The sequence below is a fragment of the Poecilia latipinna genome, unplaced genomic scaffold (assembly GCF_001443285.1).
Source record: "Poecilia latipinna isolate Pla-1442-1.1 unplaced genomic scaffold, P_latipinna-1.0 Scaffold42, whole genome shotgun sequence".
NCBI lineage: Eukaryota > Metazoa > Chordata > Actinopteri > Cyprinodontiformes > Poeciliidae > Poecilia > Poecilia latipinna.
The window spans coordinates 499,911-507,072 of NW_015112658.1; positions in this window are offsets into that span (position 1 = coordinate 499,911).

Below are 7,162 nucleotides of genomic sequence, written 5' to 3' on the forward strand. Positions count from 1 at the left end.
TTTTTTTTTTTTTTTGTTTTGTTCTTTTCCCCCCCCCCCCTCCCATCCCACGGTGGTTTTTTCATCGTCTTTAATCAGTCCCCTCCATCCGAGGAAGTTTTGCTGTTCTCTTTGGCCACAGTGTGTACGTTAACCGAGATTAGGCTGCTGCAAGAGTCCTTGAATTCCCATCACCCCCCGCCCCCTCTCCGTCATTATTTGACACCGTGTCTCTGGCCAAACCCTGGTTTGGAGAGCGGGGAGCAGCCAGGGGTTTGTGGTCGGTTCGGATAACGTGCGCTTTAAGTAGATTGTTTGGACCTCAGGTTAAGGCTGCAGCCACAGGCCTTGATGTTTCTGTTTCAGCCAACGCTTTGTGTTTTATCCGCCATCCCACTCAGAGATTCGCACGTTAAATCTCTCAGCCTCCTCCAAAAGCGCCAGGAATTTATAGGTTTTTAATAACAGGCGCGTACGACGGAGCATTATAATAATCTCCTATCAGGTTGTGGATAATGTCGAACGAGGAATGCAGGGGGTGGGGGGGCCTGAATACTGATCGTTTTCGAAGCATCGCAATATTTATTTTCCCTCCCTTGAATAAAATTTAAAGATGTTATTACATCCCTGGATCAGTTTTGATTTCAGAGGCCTCCACACTTATTTGCATTGGAATTGCTTTCTTTTCACGCCCACACTTCACGTGTTCCCATTGTCCATGACCTGCTCCAAAGCAAACATATTTCCCCTCTCCGTATTTATTTGATGTGCTGATTTCTGCTGCCCATGCAGAGAGAAGAAGAATATAAAAAAAAAAAGCGCAGAAAGAGAGACGGGGAGAGAGAGAAGTCTGTCAGACCAACATCTGAGAAGCTGGAGTTTAGTCATTCAGGGCAAAGGCTTTGTAGACTCTGTTGTTTCTGCAGAAGGTGCAGAGGAGTCATTACTATTGCAGCGTTACATCCAAGCTGCATGCTCATTTATATACATCTAAAGACGTGCATGCGATGTTTTTTTATATGTACCGCCTTTGTGGCCGTGCCGTGCTGCGAGTAAAAGCCTCTGTGTGCTTCAGTCACACCTGGTTGTTTTAACAAGTTGCAGAACCAGAGAGGTTCTGCTGCGGACTCTGAAGAAAAAGAAGAAGACGACGACGAAGAAGAAGGGATGCGTCATTGCCTCCTCTTCCCTTGGTCCACATTTTGATCAGAGACACAAAAATATAGGGGCTGTCCTTTTGCACATGTACAGTGTCTTGCAGTATTATTCATACCATTTGAACTGTTTCCTCATTTTGCTGTGCTGCAGCCACAGTCATCAGTGTTTGTCTCGAATCGCTTTGCGCTGAAGCGACTAGCGTGGCTTCCTGCCAGATTGCCGAGATATCGTAAATTCCATCAACTCTGTCCAGTTCCCTTATCTCTGCTAAATAAAAGCATGCCCACAGCACAATGCTGCCCACACTGTGTTCAATTATATCTCCAGTGGTAGTTCCCCTTCCACCCCCACAGTGGTTTGCATCATGGCCAAAATAGCTTAATTTTGGATTCATTTGACATGAACACATTCTTTCACCCGTGTCACTTCATAAGTGTAAAACTTTTGCAGCTTTAACATGACAAAGTGTGGAAAAGATTAATAGACCGTGCAGTGTGTCCCAAAGAATGAGGTACCAATTTGTTATGGGCCTTAGTGGACTGTGTCTAACTATTTATTCACTGTGGATTAGTATTATTTACCTTTTACTCACTAATGAAGTCTTTATGATTACCCAGAATAAAAAAAATTATGCATTCTTACCCATAAAATCAGTCTTGTTGCTATGGTGGCTAAAGTATGTATAAGAACAGACTAATATTCGGGTAAATGCATTTATAGTAAATAGTGTTGAAAACGTGGAATTATGCTTTCTTATTGCAATTTTTTTTTTTTTTTTAGATCTGACAGTTAAAGTATTTCCCAAAAAGGCATAAGTGAGAATTTAATTATCTTTCAGTTTGTGGTTATGAGTGCAAGGTGTTCCACGTTTTAAGAATAAAATTAAGATTTATATCTTCTTGATCCTTCTATAAGTAATAAGAAGGCGTAAAAGTGAATTTATAAATGTCGGCTAAAAAAGCATCGCCTTGATGATTGTAAGGAGGCAGATAGGGTTTGATCATCATGTTGTTTTAAAGTTCAAATTTCCAAAGAAAAGCAGATAAACAGACAGAAAAGGCACTGGTTCTTGATTGAACGTTGCCTTTGTTGCCAAAAAATAAATATGATCCACAGCATCAACGGTGGCAGATTCGTCCTCAGGTCTCTGTGCACCAGAACGTTTGGAGAAGGTTATTCCTTAATGGAAGCAACACCATAAGGTCAAGAGAGCTAAATCAGAAACATTATAAGGGTTTAAATGTCAAAGAGCTCTGAGTTTAAGTGAAGATGTGGTCTGAGAAGTCAAACATTTGAAAAGACATCACATTTTTAATCAAATCTAGCGTGGCTCGATAGCAAATAGCGCCCTTGTGCTAACTTTTCCCGTCTGCTCCGCCATCGTCAGACAACGAGACGAACAGTTTGTTAGAAACTTCCAGACCCATTAAGGTTTACAGCTGCTGATACCGGAGATCTAAAACTGTTTTCTGTTGGCTTATTAGGCAGACTCCTGCTTTGCTCATTGACACCCAAACAGGATTCAGTCATAACCTCTCCTTTAATCTGTGACATAGTTTCAGTCTAATTGATTGTCTACCGCCAAAATTACCTCCATAATTGTGCTTGTGTAAATACGAGCCTTGAATGTCATTTCCACAGAGCCGCCACGGCCCCATTAAGGATCAAAGCCTTCGCTTCCTCTCCGTTATCTCCACATCAGACAGTGGACTGCTGTCCAAGGGCCGTCAGCGAGCTCCAAAGGTCTGCACTCGTCTACTGTTCGCTCACTTTTCACGGTGCTAGAATCTAACGGCGCCTGGCCAAACTTTTTCACAGGGTGTTACAATTACAGCTACAGCCAGAATGTATTTTATTGGTATTTTATGTGATGGATCAAGAAAAACAAAACGAAACAAAAAAAAAGGTACATGTGTTACATCTCTGCCGGCTGCCACATCTTTTTTACCCAATGTTCTTTGAAGCTCAGCCAGATTAGATGGATGCCATCTATGAAGATTCAAGTTTATCTGTATCTGCAGAGTACTCTGACACTGCTCTCAAGTAAGAGTAGCACCACTTTAACATATTCGTCCTAGAAATAAGAAGTTTTTTGGTAAAAAAAAAATGATACGCAAGTACTGAGTAACTCATCTTAAGATCTGATTTGTTATTTAAAAATGATGTCATCTGATGTACAAAAATATAGATTTATGTGCATTTAGAGACCAAAATAAAGTAATATGTAAGTAACGAACACAGACTGAGGAAACACTCTTCCAAATCATTTTTTTTTTAAACCAATTCTTAAGTAATGTGTAAATGCATCATTTTCTTGGTCTCCAAATGGCACAAAATGTCGAGCAGATAGAAAATAACAGTAAAAGAGCAAAGCTTTTTCATGAACAAGAGGGCTCACTTTGACAAACTGTAGGCATGAGTTTGTGTCTCGTGTATTTTTTGTTTAAAATAAGATCCTTCTTCATTCAGTGAAGCTACTCGTGACATTTTACTCAAGTAAATATAAAAAGTATGGTGGATTAAAACTACTATAAGTATTTTTTATTTATTTATTTATTTTTTTACAAGAAGTTACTTAAGTAAATGTAACTAAGTAAATGGCTCTTCTAGTTGCAAATTCTGAATTGGATTTAGGCCCAGACTTTGACTGGGCCGTTCTGAAAAAGACATATCCTTTGATCCAGATCATTGTCTAGCAGCTCTGTTTGTATGTTTATGAATTTTTTTCAGCTTCTAACTGGTTTTCTTCTAGGATTGCCTTGTATTTAGATTAAAAAGTGCTTAGTGAGATCTTCGATGCTTGGAACAGTGTTTTATGTCCTAAACTTTCTTTAAATGTTCTTTGTCCCTGACCTTGTCTGTCGAATTCCTTAGATTTCATGATGCTTCTGATGTTCTCTGGAACATCTGGATTTATGCTGAGAATAAATTATGCGCAGATTAGCTCCTTTAAAATATATGTGGTGACTGGTTGCCATGGATTTTATTTGGGGGTTTCAGAATACAGGGAGCGGAATCCGAATCCACGTCGCATTTTTCGTGCGCTTTGTTCACTAAGGTTTGTGTTTTTAGCACAACAGAAGTTTAATGGATAATTCTGCAAAGCCCTAGAGGTTAGCTTCAAGTTGTGATGCCGGATCATCTTTTTTTAATTCAGAAAATGTTAAAGTCATGCATGAATATGAGCCGTAAGTGTGTTTGGATGATAGATGAAGTTTTTCTGAAACATTTAAACCAGAGTTTCATTGATTGTCTTTATCATAGAGTATTCATACATGAAGATGTGGAGCATGGCGAATTTTTTACTTTTTATTTTTTTTAGAGCAATCTCTGCTGCTCCTCCCCTCCTCTTGTGAGGTTTAAACATGTGACGTGTGGATATGTGCACCTCAGTCCCGTGACAGGCTCCTGGGATTGACTGTACATCAGCAGATGATTGACAAAGTCATCGTTTGCGCGAGCGTGCGTGCCGCTGGATCTTTTTATAGAGCTTTTGTTTTGAGTCAGACCCCAGGAAGCTGGTGTGCTCGGCTGCAGCAACGCTGCTTGCATATTTAAAACCTGTTTATCGCCAGCACTTCACACACAGCACCCGCTACACATTCCTGTGTTTGTGTCGTCTTTCTCCGTTTCTGTCTTGTCTCGCTCTTTGTTGACATGGTATTTATGAGGCGTTCTTTTCCCCTCTCTCTCTTTTCCCAGTCCTGTCACTCAAACACAACAGGGGCTATGAAACAGCGATGGCTTTGAGTGATCTGAGGACAAGTGGGTTAGAGGCTATACAGACTCTGTGAAGAAGGCGCAGCAGGTTGTGTTTTTTTGTGATTGTGGCAGAAATCCGCCATCAGATGATGTGGGCTGAGCAGAGGGACAGAGGCGTTCAAGACAGTGTGGGAGGTTTGTCTGCATCTCTGACCCTCTGTCTATGTCTTTTTTATTTATCTCACTCAGTGTCTGCTTCTAATGTGGCTGCGGATACGCAGACCACAGGGACATCCATTAATCCGTCCGTCCTAATGACAGCTGAAAATGCTTCTGTCTGTCTGTTCTTAGCCAGACCTTTAAAGCGGATGCAGTTAACCTCGGCCTCTCTAAAACCTCAGTTTGATCAGACACCTTCAGCGCCACCTCACCGAGCCGCGCTGAGCCACCGAATGTGTCCATTGCCGATGCTGTGGACTCCCACATAGTCTTGCTGTTTTGCGTTTAGATTGAAGAGAAGTTTGTTTTCGGTTTTGTTTTAAATGCAAATACAGCATAACTTATGTGAACAAGTGGAAAAATGTTCTGCAGGTTTTCGGCATGAGTGACAAGATGAAGACATTTTGGGAAAGTGTTTGCACAGGATCTCACAAAAGCATCATTCCGATTCTTTTTTTTTTTATCATTTAATAAAGCTATATAACAGTGGATTTTATTTAACAGGCAACAAAAAGTTATATAATTGTTTTTAATGCAATTTTTTTTTTCAATTTTCTTTTTACCTACTCAGCAATAACATCCAGGATGAGGAAGAAATAGCTTGTGGTCTTTTGCCAAAGACAAAAAACTGCTAATATCTCACACCACTCCATTTTGTTCACATTTTGTGAAGAAGGATGTTGTGCTCATGTGTTCTTCAGAGGTATACGTGTTGCTCCCCAATCGAATCGAGTCCACCGGACTATCAGCTGTGCTATTGGGCCAAATTTGGTCCATTTTTCAATTAAGGTTTACGCAAAATTCTTTCAAGGGCCACAAATGGTTCCACTCCTAAGATAAATACTTCTTTTGCTTCCAACTCTTCCATGGGTGTGTTGCAGTGTTATGTTTCCCCTGCAACACATACCATCTAGGCCAAAAAAATTTGTTCTCGCTGGACCCGAGAACACTCTTCTGCAAGATTCTTGTGTCTCCTTCCTCAAAGGCATCGTCTTTATCTTCTCCATGTGTAACCTGACATGGGACTTCTTATGTCTTTCTTCCATAAAGGCCAGACTTGTTAAGTGCATGGGGCAACAGGAAGTATCAAAAAAAAGATACAAATCTGGCCTCTGATGTGTGGGCAAGCGAGTTAATCACCTTTCCTAGTTGGAAGGAGGAGGTTAGGAAGAAGCCCAACGGGGTTACGGTGATAGATTAAGGATGAGTGAAGGAGTCCAGGTTAAGACTGATTCAGAGACAAATTGCTGTCCTGTCAAGCATGGCAGAACTGGGGCGTCTGGCCTGTGAAGTGCCTGCATGGTGCTTGACTGCGAGCAGCAAAGGAAATAAAAGTCATTACTGTCAGTGTGGAGTGAGCTTCATGGCCCAAACGGGATTAGACAGTGCATCCGACATTGTTTCTATACATTGGTAGACTTAAAAGTCAAGCGCAAAATGGGATTAAAACGAGGGGAAAAAACCAATAAATAACCTTCAACACCCACCAAACCCCCCCTTCTTCTGCTGCTGCCTTGTATTTCTTCTGTGCCTTATTTCCCTACCAATTCCTTTCCTTTTTCATGTCTCATTCGCACTGTCTTCTCTTTCACCTGTCTCCCTTCCAATTCCACTCTCTTTGACACGTTTATCTTCGTCTTCTTCCATCTTTCACACTCTCATCCCCCATTATCAGAATTTACAGGTGAGGCGCCGGCTGCCGCTCGCTCTCACCGCTTTCTGTTTGACAAAAAAAAAAAAAAGAAAGAGAAAACATCCTTCTGGGGCCAATTGGCGCCTGAAATCCAACTTCATTCCCCTCAAACTGAACCCTTTCGAAAACAAACCCCCTGCACCACTGGCTCTTTTATTCCCCACTTCTTCCTATTTCAAAACAGCCCCCATAACATACTTGCGAATTGTTGCCCTTCCTTAACTTTTAAGGCTATTATGCACCATGTCCGACTTCAAAGCCTGTCTTAACTCCACACTTTAATTGTATCTTCCCCAACCCGCTGCGTACCATTTGATTCTGCTGACAACAGCACTTCTCCCTCTCTTCTCGCCCCATATTTCTCATGCCAGCCTTTGGTCCTGGCTTAAGTTGACCCATTGCACCATCACC